Source organism: Serinus canaria, chromosome 2, assembly GCF_022539315.1.
Source record: "Serinus canaria isolate serCan28SL12 chromosome 2, serCan2020, whole genome shotgun sequence".
Classification (NCBI taxonomy): domain Eukaryota; kingdom Metazoa; phylum Chordata; class Aves; order Passeriformes; family Fringillidae; genus Serinus; species Serinus canaria.
Window position 1 is genome coordinate 86,619,224 of NC_066315.1, and position 17,928 is coordinate 86,637,151.

Sequence of the window (17,928 nt, forward strand, 5' to 3'; positions counted from 1 at the left end):
GCACAACCAGCACACCCAGTGGCTGCTGCTTGAACCACTAAGAAGCTGTTCACTGACTGACAGTAAATGAGTAACATGGGTCTGAGTGTGGCCCCCTACTGCAGCAGGGCGGAGTGGAGAATTGAAGCTGAGCATTTTCCTCTTAGATGAGCTTTCTAACCATTGGGGAGCTGGCTAAGAAATTTTTTCACTTTTTGGAGCTAAATTTGCAAGTTCCTTGATAGGTAGAAAAGGAAATATCTTGAAACTGATATAGCTTTTTTGTCATGGGATGAGGTAGCCTTTTTTTGTCTGGTCTCTACATCTGCAATCTGCTTTTCAGGTGATAAGGAAATATACTGCATTGTTAATATGGCTGTGACACAGCCCACATCTGATAAATTGATATACTACACAGTATATACTGATATACTATCTGATATACAAATATTTGAGTGTCCAGTAGACCAAACAAACTCATGCTGGGATGTGCAGATGTGCTGCCTGTGGATGTACCTTCTCACCAGTCTCTGAACAAGCTTCTTCTTTTCTCTCCCTGTGTGAAAATAGTAGTTTTTTAGGTAATGTGGTAGACAATATGGCACTTTATAACCATAGGTATCTTCAGAGTGCAAATAGACATCAACAGCTCTGTGCTCCACACCGAAAAGTGAACAGACTCCAAGAGGGGAGAGCCAGTTAAAAATAAGCAAAGTAGCCATAAATGAATGCTATGGAAACTAAAGGTTTCTAACTATTAAAATGGCAAAATTCTGGAGAAGCTCTGCAGAGCTACTCAGACTAGAGAAAAACTAAGTAATTAAAAAAAAAAAAAAAAAAAAAAAAAAGCCCAGCCAAACAAACAAAGGTTAAGCTATCAAACTTCATAAAGTTAACCAACCATAGCCCTTAGTAACAGAGAGATCATCCTTTTGTTGTGTATATTGACCTGTTTTGACCTACCTGCTTTATTGCCCTTGGAAACAAGCAAAATCTTAGTTATTTCTCAATATTATTTGCTTTTCACTCATTTTTTTCTTTTTACTGTAGGCAATAAAAATGGATAAATGTGTATTGCCGGCATCAGGTACAAGGATGGTGTTAAAAGTCAAGGTAATACAGAGGACGAACAATTTAAAAGAGCTGTCAAGAAAAATCATTCTTAGGAAAGGGAAAGTGAGTATTCAAAAATAAAACAAAAACTTTTCTTTTTGATAAAGTTATATTGAAAACTGCTTTTTTTTGTTGTTTTTTTCCTTACTTTCTTCTCCTCAAAGATTTGTATGTTGGAGGCCCTACTGAAAATTAACTACTGGGGAAAGACTCATCTAGGCTGTTTTGGTATGGAGTGAAATGGTGTTGAGGAATACCTACAGAGCAAGGCAGTTTAGAGGTTTGCAATGTTTTCCCAACCAGAGAGTAACTTGAGGAATACCTATAGAGCAAGGCAGACAGAGGCAGAAAAAGCCTTGCCATTGGTACCATTCATGCCCCTTGGGAGACAGAAAATATTATGTAGCAGGGAATGGTGTTCAATCCATAAATTTTCCGGTGTATAGGGTTCCTGTGTGCAGTGTTTAAGCAGTACTAAACTGGAGGGTGGGAACAGAGCTGGAGAAGAGGTTGTTTTCAGTGCTGCAGAGTATCTGAGAGAATGCTGGCTTGCTGAGTTGCTCAGCTAGTTCCTACAAGCAGGAATTACTTTCCCATGTGTGCAGATTTCAGGCTCTTCTTTCCTCATGAGCACACAGATGTACATATCACCATTGAAAGGCAACCAAGGAAGGTGAGGTGAGAAAAATACAGCTGATAACTTTTGGGTCTCTTCCCTTATTCTGTCAAAGGAAAAACTCACTCAGCCAAGAAAGGGAACTGATAAACCTTTGAGACAGCCTAATTCATTCAGCTCATCGAAAAGCGAAGAGATGCACACACAGCCCCATTCATCCTGGTGCCCTTGCTGTACATTAATAAGAGATGTATTCACCCTTTCAGGGGCTCTCAGTACATCCTTTCATTTTGGACAGTGCCTCATTCACCTTCTCCTGAAGTGCTTCTTTCCAGCAGCATCAATCTAGGAGGCCATCAGCCCTGCATGCTTGATAATTTCCAATTAAAACAGTAACATCTGCATTGTATAGGAGGAAAAAATGCTGGGAGACTAAGGAGGACAATTTCTAAGTTTAGCCATCAGAGGTGAACGTAACCTAATTTAAATGTGATGAAATTAGACCATTTGCCCTAATTTTCATGCATTTAGCATTATCTCAAGAATACTGATGAGGATAGAATGAGCACCTGAGAGCAGCTGGCAGGCAGCATGGTCACTGTGCTGCATCACATTCAAGGTTTGATTTCAGATGGAAAGACAGAGTTATAAAAATGAGGGATAGAGGCAGGCTATCTGGTTCTCCAGCTTGTTTAGGAACAGGAGAATGCCAGCATCCTTCCTTCAAAATCACATTGATTTCTTCTTTTACTTCTGCTAGCCTGCTCTGCCTGTGTATTGAAATAAACTCAGTACTGCTGTTTTAGGGGAGAGGGTTGCTCTTTGAGAGGTGTTGGTGGGAAAATTGGGATTTGAGAGATTGCTTGCTTGCATTTTACTTTTTTAACTAAATGGAGGTAGGAAGAGGAAAGCTTTGCTCCTTGAGTCAGTCCATAAGTAGCAAAGACACTACTACTTCCATCTATTGGTAGAAAAGTAAAAATTATTTTACTTACCTCCCAAAGACAGGAATTACAAGAATTTCTAGTGCCATCTATGAGTGAACACAGAGAATTGCCAGTATTCCTATGCCTTATTTTACACACACACACACACACACACACACACACACACACACAGAGAGAGATATAAAATACAGAAATGCACATTGTTCATCTTGCCATCTCTAAGCCCACACAAGATCATTGTGAATAAAATCCTTTTGCAGCTATTTAATACACACACTTGAATAAATCCTGCTGGAATTAGAAAAACTTTAAAACTCGTCCCCATGGTCTAAAGTACCATCCAAACCAGCTGACATTCAATGGGCCATCACAATGCAAAGTTCTTAAAGGAAAGCCTAAAGGAGATACTTATGCCCAAGTCTCTAAACTTCCCAAATGGCATTTTAAATTCCTATATCCAGGGTCGAAATCTGTATTTGACCCATACCACACTGAAGAGAAGCATCTTCCCACCAACCCTGCTGTAGTTCAGGTTTTTTAAAATACTTCCTAATTCAAAACCAGCTGAAAACAGCAAGATTCAAAACCCAGTTGTTGTCCTCCACTCACCCCTGAAAAGACAAGAACGATCCACCTGGAATTCCCCCCTGGATCTTACTGGCAAGCAATTTAAAACCTCAGAATGATAATTATCTTTTTCTGATACTCTGTAGGTTAACTTTAAAATGCTTTTGAATACTCATCATTAGAGACTGTCAGAAGCAGGGATGTGGGAAATCACATACTGTAATATTTCCTTTTTGGATGTTCCCAGATGTATCAATTTCAAAAAGTGCAACTTATGCCTGGGAGAGACTTTCTATTTTATTTCTCCTCACCCATATCTCAGTCTATTTCCTGAATTTTTTCTCTCCAAAGAGGACAGTAGCAAAGAGAATTGGCAATCCAGAAAATAAAGAATGGTTATAATGGATTCCATGAGAGAAAAACATGGAGAAAAGGACTACAACAGATCTTAAAAAACACATTACTGTCCCCTGGGGAAAAACTTAGGAGTTCACATTAAGGCAATATTCATTTGCAGAACCTTCTTAACACAAATTTGCAACATAAAATATTATAAAGGCTGTCATAAAAAGTGAAACACCGAGCAAACATTTCCTGGTATTTTTTCTACTATTGTCAAAAGAAGCAGAGCAGGGCCCCTCAGCAGGCAGAGCATGTGAGATTAGCTCAGCACCAGCACTGCCTCCCAGCTCTCTGCAGGGACGTCTCTGTGCAGCAGCACAGGCAGTGTGGACATTCCCATTCCAAGTTCTCCCATCCACCTTGCCCCAGGTTGAGTGAGTGCAGCCACCTGGGCCAAGGGATGCCCTGGGTTTTATATGGAAATAGCCAGTGTCTCATTAGGCTCTGGAGAGATGCACACAGAAGTAAAAATGCGACCTCCGCTCTGGTTACAAAGTTATTTTTAGTTTTAAGGGAATGTACAAAGAAAGACCTTGTGGAGTGTGACACAATTTCTACATTAAACAGTAAAGAAAGTGTATTATTTGTTTTGTGCTTCCTTCAGTTTCTCCCTAAAGCAGAGGTCAAAGGTGACTTTCATTTGCTGGGGACTTGCATTTTCTTGATATCAGGTTCATGGTAAAAATTCCAGCTAAATATGGATTACTAAAGGAGCATTTAACCAAAAAATGTCCCCCAGAAATAGAATCCCAGCAAGAAACATGCATAATAGTGCATTTCTCATCACTGGGAGGCATCAGTGCAAAATGTGAGAGGAATAGAGGGGGGTGTTACATCCATTGTATTTTCATCTCAGTATTTTCCTCTGAATAAGAACATTTTATGTTAGTTTAAAAATCTTATCTGATTTATAGTAGACATGACTAAACTAGTCATTCATTCTCCAGAACCAAGCACAAAGGCGAGATAAAAATCTCCAGAATTTTTAAGTGAATACATTTTAGTTCAGAGAATGCAAATGTACAAAACCATAAAAAGATATACATTTCGTTTTCGTTTCAGTAACCAAATGTCAGCAAATTACTAGAAGGGCATGGTGCAGTCCTTGACTGACACCCTTGTTTCAAAGCAGCTGTAACTTGGTGAGTAAGTTTGTAAGGGTTCTCCATGGGATTCTGATATGACACTGTGAAACACACTCTGTCCTGCTCTGGTCTTTCCCTTCTCCTTATAATCCTTCAAATTCTGTGATGTATGCATGTTTCCAGAGTGTGTGTACCTAGGCTTTGCCTTTATTCCATCACATGGAAGATCAGTTGGGAAAGTATGCAAGTACTCCTGTCCTTGGGCTCTCCACCCACACCCTTAAGGCATAAAGTTCCAACAAATCCATGTGTGTTAGCAATTAAAATATAACTGCAGACAAGTATTTCCCCTACACAGAGACACTATTGCATGTCTCATCTTTCTCTAAACCATTTATTACAAGGCAGCAAAAAATTTGCTTTCTTTACCCAGGATTTATCTATTTTCACACTCAAGAGTCTGTGTAGATGCACAATGATGAGCAATGGCACAACTGCTGTAAATTTATCACGGGACTGTGCTACTGCAATTTCAGCACATTTCCAAGCAATAATGACAAGTAGGTTTTTAACAATGGTCCTTTATCTCATCTGGTTTCCTGAGGAATTACCCTTCCTTCTGTAAGGTACCTCCATGAAAAAGACAAGGTCTGGTTCCTGAAGCAGAAGAGAACAAAAAGAGCTTCAATTTTCTAATGTGCATTACGAGGCTTTTATTTTTCTAAATTTTGTTAAACCTTTGTTGGGCTTTGGTTTTTTTGTTTGTTTGCTTGGTTGGGAGTTTTTTGTAGGGTTTGGGTTGGATTTTTGTTTCATTATCCCTTGGAGTTGGGATTTTTGGAGGGAGGGCTTTGATAATCTATATTTAGCTGTATTTTTACCATGAACCATGATATCAAGAAAATGCAAGTCCCCAGCTAATGAAAGACTCCTTTGACCTCTGCTTTTGGGAGAAACTGAAGGAAGCACAACACAAATAATACACTTTCTTTACTGTTTAACATAGAAATTGTGTCATACTCCACACTGTTTTAGGAGAAGAAGAAAGGATACACTTACTTTGGTATATTAACAGTGAGTGGGCTAAGTGGTAATTTAATGTTATAGTTTACATCCAGCTCTTAGTGTGCATGTTAAATGGCATAAGTAAAACTTTTGAGAAAACAGTTGATTAAAAAAAAGGAAAACCAAACACATTTGACAAAAGCCAGGAGAGACCTTCAGAAAATACATTTGCAGGCAGTGGGCAGTGACTACCATGCACATTTCTTCACGGGAATGGAACTCAGAAGATGCCCTTTGGTTTTGCCCTTGAAAGTAGTGCATCAAGGGTAGAAAATTTCAATTAACTAGAAAGCAGAAAGACAAGTTTTTAGAAAATTCTTCTGAGAGTTATGGAAATAGATCCTTATTTTTCTCTTCTTTATTACTGCACACTGTCTGCATTGATGTAGACTTACAACAAAGTTGACTAGAAACACAAATCTCTATTAAAAGAAACCAGAAATACAGAGGAAACCAAATTACATAGGAAACCTTTTGCCAAAAACAAAGACATAAGGGGCCAGTTTGTTTTGGCTTTCTCAATAAAAATATAATTGTCCTTTTATATTATCAACTGGGCATAAAATTTTTAAACATAAATTGTGAAAATGCATCCAAAAAGTAATTAAATAATCCCCAAATTTCACAGACCAGGCTGAATACAAAAGGCCTTCTTTGGAGTCAAACTGGCCAGATTTTTTCTCTCCTTCATTTCAAAGTAAAAAAAAACAACCAAATGAAAAGAAGATGCAAGAGAATTATTCCTCCCTCCAAATTTTCAGTTTAGATATCAATTTCATCCCCCTTTGCACTCAAATTCCTTGCTCAGCTCTACTTTTGACCTTTTATCTTTAAAACAGAGGGGGAAATAAGAAGAGAACTTGAAAATTCATGCAAAATAAGGCTACCTAATTTGCTAATGCAAACATTCATATTTAGAATCCTGGAATTGACCAGCATATCAATTTGTTCCTGACATTGAAGTTAGAATGGGAAAGAAGGGTACCTCTCCCACTTGCTTGAGACTCAAATGTGTCATACCTCTGCACATGTCCTTCCCCTGCTTAGGCTGAAAAGGATGAGCAAGAGTAGCCCTATGAGTCAGTGTCTTCCCTGGAGAGCCTCCAACCATGGCAATATAAAGGCAGTGGTTTTGTTAATTCAATCACAGGAGTTTGCCTTCAGCCACTAATGATGGCAGAACGAGTCCTTCCTTTCATATGTGAGGAGATCCACCCTTCCCATCCTCAGTGGAGTCAGGTTTGGGGGGAAGTTTGACCAATCTGTACCAATTTCTCCCCAGTTTCATACCCTTGACTGCACAGAGGGTTTGGCTCTGTCTCCTCTCCCAGTGGAGAGCACTTCAGCTGTGCTGTTCTTGGCATGGGATAATAACCTGGTATATCTCTGGTGTCTGGGCAAAGAACCTGCTGGCTCTGCCTTGGCTCTTCCATGCCCCAAAGCAGTCTGGGTGGCAAGGGCTGGAATACAGCCCTGGGATACCCATGAGAGTACAGCTCGCTGCCATGCCTGTGCCATGAACACCCCTAAAAGTTAAGGTCCCTACACTCATCTATTAATGGGCTCATGACAGAAATGGACAAAATAAAAGCCTGCTGGTATAAATCAGAATGACCTTGTTATTTTCACCAATATAGAGTTAGCAATCATTTGCACTCGTTGCAAACCTGGCCTCTCATGTGTAATGGATGACACAACACAGCTGCTGGGGAGGAAGAATAGATTTGTCCTCCCACCTCTTTATGAAGAAGCTCCATTTTTTAAAATGCTCAACAGATAGAGGTGACTCCTAAGAAGTCAAGATGCATCATGAAAGATCTCAGATATTCTGCTGGTAGCTGATAATTTTATTTTATCTTCAGCTGTCAGTGTCAGTCAGTTGCAATGCTAAGGTTGCATCACTTTTTTCCTCGGGTACAAGGAATGGGAGGTTTTGCACAGGTCTGCGCAAATTTTTGCTACAAGCTCTCCAGTAATTCTCAAGGTACACTTTGAATTTAAAAAACTTTTCTACATCTAAAGACTAGGAGTGCATTCCTCTTTGAAACAGGTTTGATTTATTCCCATGGCTGGTGCAGCTGAAAGAACAGAACCAGCAGCAAACAGCTACATCCAGCTCAATTTGTTGTATATTAAATGTTTGCTAGTTGTTTTCTCCCTGCAAACATATTCCAAACAGACAAAATTTTCCAGGAAGTCTCTTTACTGCTAGTGAAGCACATAGAAGTTGGAGTGGGATCTGTCTGCCATGAATGTCATCTCCAAGGGCTATGAGAGGTGATTTTAAGACATGTCTGGCACTTCTGCAACAGAAACTAATGCTGGGATGACTTCTTGGAGTCACCATCTTCAAATGTTTCCTTTCCACAACCCTTTACTGGGACAAAACAGACAGCAAACCTTTCATTTCAGCAACTTCTGGCTCCAGCACTGCTATGACAGCAGGATGTGAAGACCAGATAAAAAAGCCAACAGTGACTTTGTCTGTAGATGGGTCAGAGAAAATTTTCATGAAAATAACTTTCATTTCATGCCTAAGATGAAGTTCAAGGACTGCAGCACAGTCAGGTCCCAAGCACTTACACATGTAAGTAACAGCTCAGACATTAATATACAGCAGGGATAATCTGTGGGGTTGTTTTCTTTTTGTGTTTTTTGTTTGTTTGTTTCTTTGGGTTTGTTTGCTTGTTTGTAGGCATTTTGTTTTGGGTTTGTTTTTTTTTTTTTTTGTTTTTTTGGTTTTGTGGGTTTTAGGTTTTGATTTGGTATAGTTTTGGTTTTTTTGCTGTTGTTGTTTGGGTTTTTTCTTTAACTTACTTTATCCTTGGGATTTAGCTGAAAAAGGATTTGTGAATGTGTCTTTGCAGACAGATGACACTGGTCAGGCTCCTGCCCCAAGTACAGGACATTTTTCCTGTGATTTAATCCTCATGAGGGGCAGCAAAATAACAACATTTAGACTTTATAAGACCTGCCACCAGCTTTTCCTGGCCCAGCCAGAAAAATCAGGGTACTGCAGCCATCACTGCCCTGAAGTAACACAGAGCAACACAGGACTGGCCAAGCCTTTCCCAAAGCAGCGCCATGTAGATCAAAGAACTTAACACAAAAGCCATGTTTCAACAGAGGTAAGTTTAATAAAACAACCTCAGATTAGATAAGCAAACACCCAGCTCTTGATAGCTGAAGGTGAATACTTCAGAGTCTCAGGGGCTGAGCCCTTGCTGGAGCCATGGGGCAGCTGTGCCCACCCCGTGGTGGAACAGCCAAGGATGGGTCAGAGCTGCCCCTGAGCTGCCCTGGTGAGCAGCCCAAGGACAGCTCAGGGCTTTTTAGGGGTGGAATGATGGTGATGCAGAGGGCTGAGCAATGTCTGCCTCCTGCCAACCTCTGGCAGGCAGCTTGCAGTGATCCCCCAAACCCCAGGGCATTGCAACATCCAGAGGGCTCCTGTTGGGGCTTTTCAGGGCACCTGCAGTGTAAGTGCCCTGGGCCCAGGACCTCATGTGCAAGGCATAGAATGGGCAGGCTGCCCACTGTTTTCTGCCTGCTTTGAGGATCAGAAGGGGACACAGATCATTGCACCAGGCCAGCTGTGAGCAGCTATGTGTGTTGGGAAAGGGATTTCTCATGCGCTGCTGCAGCAAGGATGACCTTGCCTGCTGTGCTGTCCAGCATGAGGGAGAGATCTCTGCAGAGCCCATGTGTGAAAGTGGCAGCCTGTGGCAGCCTCCTCGCTCCTCCATGCCACAGCAGAACCACTGTGAGGATGGCCATTAGCTCAGGACAGCATGCATTCTTTGAGCATGCACCTACATTTGGCTTCTGTCAGGAAGAATATTTGCTTTATGCCAAACAGATTTGTAACAATTATTTGTACAGGACCAACCTACCTGCAGTGAAAGGGAGCTAGGAATGTGGAGATAAAGCTGAAAGGTCTCTTCTCAAAGACACAATATCTGAAGAATAACAGAAGCATATTTCTGGATCAGTGGAGTGGAGGTCATAGGCTGGAGAGTTTTCCATCTGCAAAGACTTCTTAGCCTACCAGAGGAGCTTTTTTATACCTGTATCCAAAAACAAACAACAGAGTTGGGGAATTTTGACCTGAATGAATACACATGTTGCCAGTATCTTCCCTACATTATTGAATGGCCAAGAAAATTGCTCTTTATCCATTTCCAGATGTAGATAGAAAGCATGGTTCTGTCAGTGAGCTCATTACCAAAAAAATCATTCCTTGTATTACAGGAGTATTTTGCAGATATCTCTGCTACAGTCCTTTGCCTTGTTTGATTAAGCATTCATAGCTAGTTCACAAGCTGTAGTAAGCTGCACAGTTACTAATTAATCAATATAAACAAACTGCTGTGTCTTGAGTCCCTTAAGAGGAACGGAGGAAAAGAGAGAACAGCTATTTTTGCATCACAATGACTCAGGGGTACTGCTCTACATGCTGAGCAATTTGTATTTTCCAGAGAACATCCACACCTTTTCATTTCAACAGTAAACTCCAGAGAAGTGCTCCTTCAGCTGAGCACACACTCCACAAATTTCTCACATAAGCCTGAGAGAGGATATTTAGGAGTCATACACCTAAAATGTGCCTTGAATACTTGAAAAGGAGAGGTTTTGATGTGTGTCAAAATAAGAACTATTCAGCCAGGAATTGTCAAAGTGAGAGGTTAAATATTACATGTTTAGCAGTTTCACCTGAAAAAAGTAACATTAAAGGAAAGTTGAAGACCACCAGTAATGTGGGAAAAACCCCTGAGCCAGTGTGGACAAACTGCAGTGGCTCAAGGAAAAGAGACATAACTTTATTTGGAGAAAAGGCTTCATGTGTCAGGAGGAGAATAAATTTGGACAGCAGAGGGACAACAACACTTTACTGCTGTGGCTCCCAAAATTTGGGGAAATGACAGAGGGGAGGCAGGCAGCAGGGCTGGAGACACAGAGCTGTGTGGGGGATCCCTTTGCTGAGGAGGACCCTGGAGGGACTGCAGCCCATGAAGGACCCACAAAAGGATGAGGAGCAGTGGGTGCCATGGATCAGCAGAAAAAAACCTGCTGTGCACCAGCCCAACCTCATGGGTCACCTGTCACCTCACTCAAAGGGACAGGGAGGGATGGAGAGTAACATGCAGGGAAGCGGGGACCCGGAAAGGTGGAGGAGAACTGCTGGGGAAAGGGGAAGAAAGACATTTCCCTTGGGGTTTGTTTTATTGATCAGCCCATTATTTTTCCCCTCAATAGCCAAAGTAGACATTAAAAGTTTCTGTTAATCAGAAATGAATTGAATTAAATTAAATTAAAATCCCTGGGTCAAGACTGCTTGGCTTGTGATGAGAGGTCTTAATTAACTTGGCATTTTCTGGGCTGCTTTTTTTCCTTTTTTTTTTTTTTTTTCAATGACCACAATGTGCTGCTAGAGGGATATTTCTTCTTTAGGATAGAGTGCTCAACATGCAACATGTGATGCCTGTGGAAGGGGACTGCAGGGCCATGAGAAGGTTGGCCCTTCCTGGCTAGCACTTCTGAGCACCACTCATCACTCTGCTCTTTCCCTGCTGCAGTCCAGACTGACCTGGGGACAAGTGGCAAAAGCTGCCGTGCTCCAGCCTGCTCCTGAAAACAGAGTGTGAAAGGAGGCCACCACCCTTGATGCTTCCTACAGACTTGCACCTGGCTGGGAACAAACAGGGACTTCCCTGAGCATGAGCACCAGCTTTTCTGGCTCTTCTCTGGCTGCACCCCCCACACCTAGGGTGTATTTGGGCAGTCCAGCCCTGCAGAGCAGTCAGGACCTGGCAATCCCAGCAGGAGGCTGCACGGACAGCAGAGCCCCAGTGCAGCCCATGGGGAGCAGCCCTGTTGTGAAGCTGCAGTGACAAACCCAGCCATCATCCACAGGATAAGGCCCAAAGGAGCTCCTGCCTCCTGAAAGAAGCTGTGCAGCTTTTCACAGACAGAACTATCCTCTCCTGTCCATAAATCATCCTAGCTCAGGAGAAACTAATGCCTGCATAACAAAAGGATTACAGAGCTTTCCTTATGAGGTCAGGAGAGCCCAGAGCGTTTCAATCAGCTCTTTGATATTTGCAATCTAGGCAAAGCCCCAGGATACTGGTTTAAGGATTAGGTAAAAATAACAGAAATATTTCTTAAACTGGTTTTGAAATCTGCAAATGTTTTATGCAACAGGAGGACCAGGCTCTAGGAGCAAGGCAGTGCCAGCAGCTTGTTCAGCAGCACAGGAGATGGTGTCCACTCAAGAAATATTTGAGTCTTTTGGGTGGGACCAGGCTTCATGGATACAGAAGATAACAGAGCTGTGTGAGGCCTTCACGGCTGGGCATCAATACCTAAACACTGGCTTAAAAATGAAGCTGTATTGGTCTCAGTTAAACATTACATGAGTGCTGAAAATAAAAGCAGGCAGGAACACACCGAGGTCCATGAACAGTTCCCCACTGTTTGAAATTGAGTTCCATTTCCAAGATTTGCTGATGACACTGAGCTATTTTGGGTGCATTCCAGAGGACACTGGAGAAAGGTGGAAAACCAGACAAAATGTTTTGTCACATTGAAGGCATGCAGTTTGAGCTGTTTCCAAATTATGTTAGGTACTGAATTGAGCACATCAATTCTGAAGAGATAACACTATATTTTAATAAAGAATTCAGTACCAATCTCTGGACAATCTGTCGTTGGCAAAAAAAAACCCAAAACCAAAACAAAACCAAATACACACCAAGAACAAAAAACCAAAAAATCTAAAAGGAAACAAAATGTTACAGAAGATAGAAAGGTTTTCTAGCTCATCAGACAAGTGAGCTGGTATCTAGCTAATCATTCAAATTCTGTTTATCTTCTTTTGAGCAATACAGCTGTGGCAGAATTTGAAGGTATCACAGGATAAGTGTGTGAGCTTCACAAGAAGTTGGGCTGATATGAACCACCTTTTTAAAACAGGCAACTCCAGGACATGTGGCTTTATGTGCTGACCATATAAAAGAATAACCTTGCTTGGGTGTGGCAGTGGTGTCAGCACACAACATAAGTTTTGAAAGAAATCAAATTATGTCACTAGCTGCAGCAAACTTTACACCCCCACCCAGCAAAGCACTGAAATGCCCTCTGCTCTCTCTTCAGAGAAATGTAAGCATCAGTGCTGCCTCAAAAGTTTCTAATGCTAAGCTCTGTCAGACTCAGGAAGGCTCAGAGGGCCCAGGATGCTGAGGAAGAGATGTGGGAAAGGTGCTTTGAGGGAGAGATTTACTTTGTCACCCACAAAGGTGATGGCCAGAGGGGAGGTTCAGCCATCTGCCAGGTAAAGGCAAAGTCCTCAGGGCATCAGGGACATGGCAAAGGCTCTCAGGGAGGAGCCCTCTTCAGGGTGGGTTCCATTTAACATCTGCATGGGGGACTAGAAAAGATGAATAACATGTTCATGACGTTTGCAGGTGCTGATTAATTAGAAAATGAAGCCAAGAGCTAATATGCAGCTGAAAGGCAGTAATAAAATCAAGCACTGATGTATGAGGCATGCACATGGAGACAACACACACACAGACATTTATATGAGAGTCCACATCAGCTTCCAAACATAGTGAAGTAAATCATTTTCTGAATTACTGCTTTTATTGACATTGGACTGACTCTGTTGAATGGCTGAATGAAAACACTTCTCCATCAAATGCAACCATCTAATATCTTTTACTGCTGTGTGCAGCAGTGTTGATCTGGATCTTTGCTTCCACAAAGGTGATTTTGACCAGATTCCTGATATTTTTTTTCTTCCTATACTGTTTTACCTTTTGTATATTCTGTGTTGTAAAAGCAGCATGTAAAAGCATTTCAGGAAAAGTCCAAAAGGGAAAGGGTAAAAGTAAAAATTAAAACCTGTTAATTTTTACCTGAGAAATCAAAACTTTGGTTGTGTCCTGGACAATACCTTGTAGTGAGAGGAGGAAGCACAAGGGGTGTGGTTCCTGCAGGTGAGCAGCTCTTGCAGTGACTGTTGGAGCTGGGTCTCTTTGCCAAACAAACACATTTTCAAGCCCTTTCAAACCCTTTTGCTCTGACTGGGTTCCAGATGGGGCTGCCCACTGGATGTTGTAGCAGGGGGGCGGCAGCCATGGCCTGAACATCTTCCCACCTGCTTAAGGCTGGCAGGATGTTTCTTTTCTTTGCAATTACTCTGTGACCTGTGATAAAAAAAAGGTTTTCATGTTTCATTTCTGAACACTGGGAGTCAGGGCCACTCACAGTCAGTGCAAGGTCAAACCACTGATTTATTGCTCATTTTCCATTGTTTCCTTCCTCTGGAAAAACAGCTCTGTCCCTTTTCACAAGCTTCTTCAAAATCCTGGGTCTGATTAGCACTGCCAGGTTCATCTGCACAGGCACCAGGATGAGGATGTGAGGCAACACCTGCCAGCAGCAGGGAGAAATATCAGGAACATGGATCTGTGCTGTGTGCTCTCCCTGGCCACACATTTAACACTCTGACTCCCTGGGCCAGGGCGGCCTCAGTAAGCTGAAAGCATCTCACAGGTTTGAGTGGGGGCAGGTTTTTAGCTCTTGAATATTAAGGCTAACTGTGTTTAGGATTGGAGTTTTTTTTCCATTTTCACATACACCAATCTGAAGAGAAGAAAAAGGAAAAGCCAGCACCCCTCACAGACACACATGCATTCAGAATGGGTTGGACAAGCTGCTTCAAAAGGTTTATTTTCTTTGAATCTCTCTGCTTGCAAACCCAGCCATGTATTCTGGGTGAGAGCTGCCTTGTGAGAAGTCATGTCCCAGTTGACTTGGGGCAAACTCATCACTCAACCCTGCTAGGGCTGGGGCAGAAGCTCCTGCAGCAGTGAGTGCTGCTGACCTCCTGCTCTTCCCCTGTTCCTCAGCTGTGGCTGCTCCCCCTCTGAGCAATACAACTCTGGTGTGTCACAGGAAATGTAGGAAAAGAAGATGCAGCTCTGCAATACGTGGGTGACAAAGCCAGCTGATGTTGTACCCAGGGCAGCAGGTCAGATGGCATGTGAGTAAAATGATACTGGTTTGGCTGGTGTGGCCTGCCCAGAGTCATTTAGCATACTGGGTGACCTATAGCACATCCTTTCCTACCCCACAGCTCCACTGTGCCATACATGCAAGAGGAGCCTGCAATTTCCCTGGCATAATTGCCACAGAAAGACCTCTCAGCCTAATGAAGTCATTCAGACTTTTATCACATGGCAGGTACAGCTTTACAAGAAAGCCTGACAATTTGGCTATGGGAGGCAAGATTTGTGTGACTTTGTTAGCCTGTTTTCAAGGTGTCACAGCAACAGAAATCAGCATGACACTCTTGCAACTCCTTGGGTGTCAAACAAGTCTCTTTCAGAAGGCAACATAGAAGCACAAACCACCCTCCATTAGCAAAGGGAGCTTTCATAGCATCCCTGTCTCTCCAATAGTTTCAGACTGTGGCAGGAAACATCCCCAGTCTTTGCTGTGACAGTGGGGGCAAGTGCAGGAAAGCCTTGGCGTGTGTCCATACTCAAGCCTTGACCTTTCTGGCTGCTGGTGAAAGAACAGGCACAGGGTGAGTGAGTGAGTGGGCAGGAGCTCTGGGGGAACTCCACCTCAGCCAAGAGGAGTCACAGCTCTGCATTGCTGCCCACCTGGCTTCCCCTCACTCCCAGCCAGGTGCCCTGTCCAGGAGGCTCTCTCTCCAGGTTCCAGGCATTGCTGGCTACTGACTGCTGCTTTTTGGGGGTTACCAAGAGCACCTGCAGCAGAGCAGGAGATGTCCATCAGCCCTTCCACCAGCAGCCACAGCATGGCATCTTACTGCAAGGCTGGTGTGCTGCTGTGGCAGACACTGAACAGCTGCCTGCTCCAAGAGAAAGGAAGTTTGAAGTGGATGGCTTTAAATCCAAGTGTTCAAGTCCAGGAGCTCATTTTGATGCAATGGCAAGATGTCTCACAGGCATTCATGCTTCACTCTCCTCTGCACAGCCCACGATGCAGTGCAGTGTCTCCTGGTGCAGCCAGAGTTTCACTGTGGCAGCTGCAGCACTGCAGAACATCCCTTTGCACAAATGGCTTGGTTTTGTCTTGCCACATAAAACAGCAGCAGTCCAGGAGCAATATCTCCTATTGACACTGGAAAAACAGCTGAGATGTTTGTGAGTAAAACCCCTGAAAGAGAAGCATTTCCTGGCTAACTTGTAGCACACTCAAAGTCCTTGCTTGCTTTGAATTTATAGGTCTTAACCACTGCTTGGACTCTTAATGGGCCTGGGAGATGCACAGGACCCCAGCAATGTGGTGATTCCCTGCCTCTCATAGTTGTGACATGCCACATTGCCATCTTTCATTCTGCAGGGATGATTACAATCCATGCACCTCCTTTGCATTAGCCTCATCAGGCTTTGTGGAACTTAGTCAGCTAAATATCAAATCCAGCTCTTGCAATTCTGCTTACCTAGAAGAAATAAACCTGGATGAATTGAGGAAAAAGTAATCAGCTTCTGTTGTTCTGATACAAAAGATTTGAAGCTGATCTGGGATCGTGTATCTGGGTTACTACACTGGTATTTAGAATATTGTGAATGCTGGGTATTGGGTGCCCCAGTAAAACCCTTAAGAGGAGAAGTTGTGGCTGCTGCTTGTTTTCACCTGTGTGGCACCCGAGGGTTGCAGCACACCCTGGACATGCTCAAGTAGCTCTGAGATCCCAGAGTCCAGATGCAACAGTTCCTACTGCAAGAGACAGAAAAGAGAAGCATGCTGGACAACAGCTGGCCAGATGCATGATTTTCCAGAGATCATGGACAATGTTATTCTTTAGGAGGACCTGATGGGACTCATTCCATTCACAACCCAGAGTCTTGCTCCAGCTCCTAGTGCAGGCCACAGAGTCAGGTCCTGGCCATTTGCCTGCCACTGCTGTTGAACCAGTCCTGGGTGAATCAGTCAGCATCATCTCTGCTGCTCCACTGTCCTACAAAACAGATGGTGACTGTGCAGTTTCCACAGCACTGGGAAACAGAAGACATATTATCAGGTCTTTCTAGGGTCAAAACCCAGATTTAAAAAAAAATATTAAAAATTCTCTTTAAATATTTACTAGTGGAGATTTTGTTCCAAGTAATGAAAAATGTCTGATTAAACATAATGCAAATATTAGGGTAACAAGGCAAAGAGAGCACAGAGTGAAACTGCTCATTTTTTGGGGTTCTACCTTCTTGTGGAACAAGAAACTCTGAAGACTGTTTAATTCCAATTTCCCCATAAGTAAAAGCATGTTCAGATAAAGCCCAGGACACATATCTCTTTGCACTTACAAATCTACAAGTTTTGTGCAAATGTGACACACACAGACCTGTGCTATTATTTGAACTGTGAGTCATAGAAAAAAAGGAATGTAACAGCCAGCACAAGGACAACTGAATGAATTTTCATCAACCTCCTTGATAATGATGTGAAAAGCTGTCATCAGGGCTTCCTCCTGTTGCCAAAGAAAGCCCCATGTCCTGTCAGAGCAGTGGGAACCCCTGGCAGAGCCCCTGCCAGCTCTCAGGATAGGCACTGCAAGTCCTTGGTTGTGCTTGATGAAGGCAGCTTGCACATGAAGCGTGGGCTCCATCAGATGATCACTGAAACCAAATTTGCTCCTTGGAAAACATGCACACATTCCCACAGTCCCAGGAAACAGTGGGCTGCCAAAAGAAGATTGCCTCAGCTGACCTGGCCTAGCTTTTTCCTAGCAGAAAATACATTTTGTAGATCTCTTGGGCCAATTTGGCAACTTCTGCAAAGACCTCGTGGTCTGTCCTCATCTAAGTCATTGAATGGGCTCATGACTGCCCTTCCATACATGCTGAGAGTGGGCAGCCAGGATGATTTTACCCACCTGTATTCCAACAAAAGGCAACCACAGTGTCGAGCTAAACAGCCCATGTGGGAGTTCCAGGAGAAACCAGAGAATCTGCTCAATCTTTTAACTCTGTTGTCTCAAGGCTTCTTCCTTGGGCATGAATCCTGTCACAATTACAGCTTTATGAGTCAGGAGGTGGAGTGCATCTGGCTGCTGGGGAATTGATAGGAGAAATAAAAGGCTTTCCTTGGAGCATAGCTAAGTGCCAAGCTTTTCATG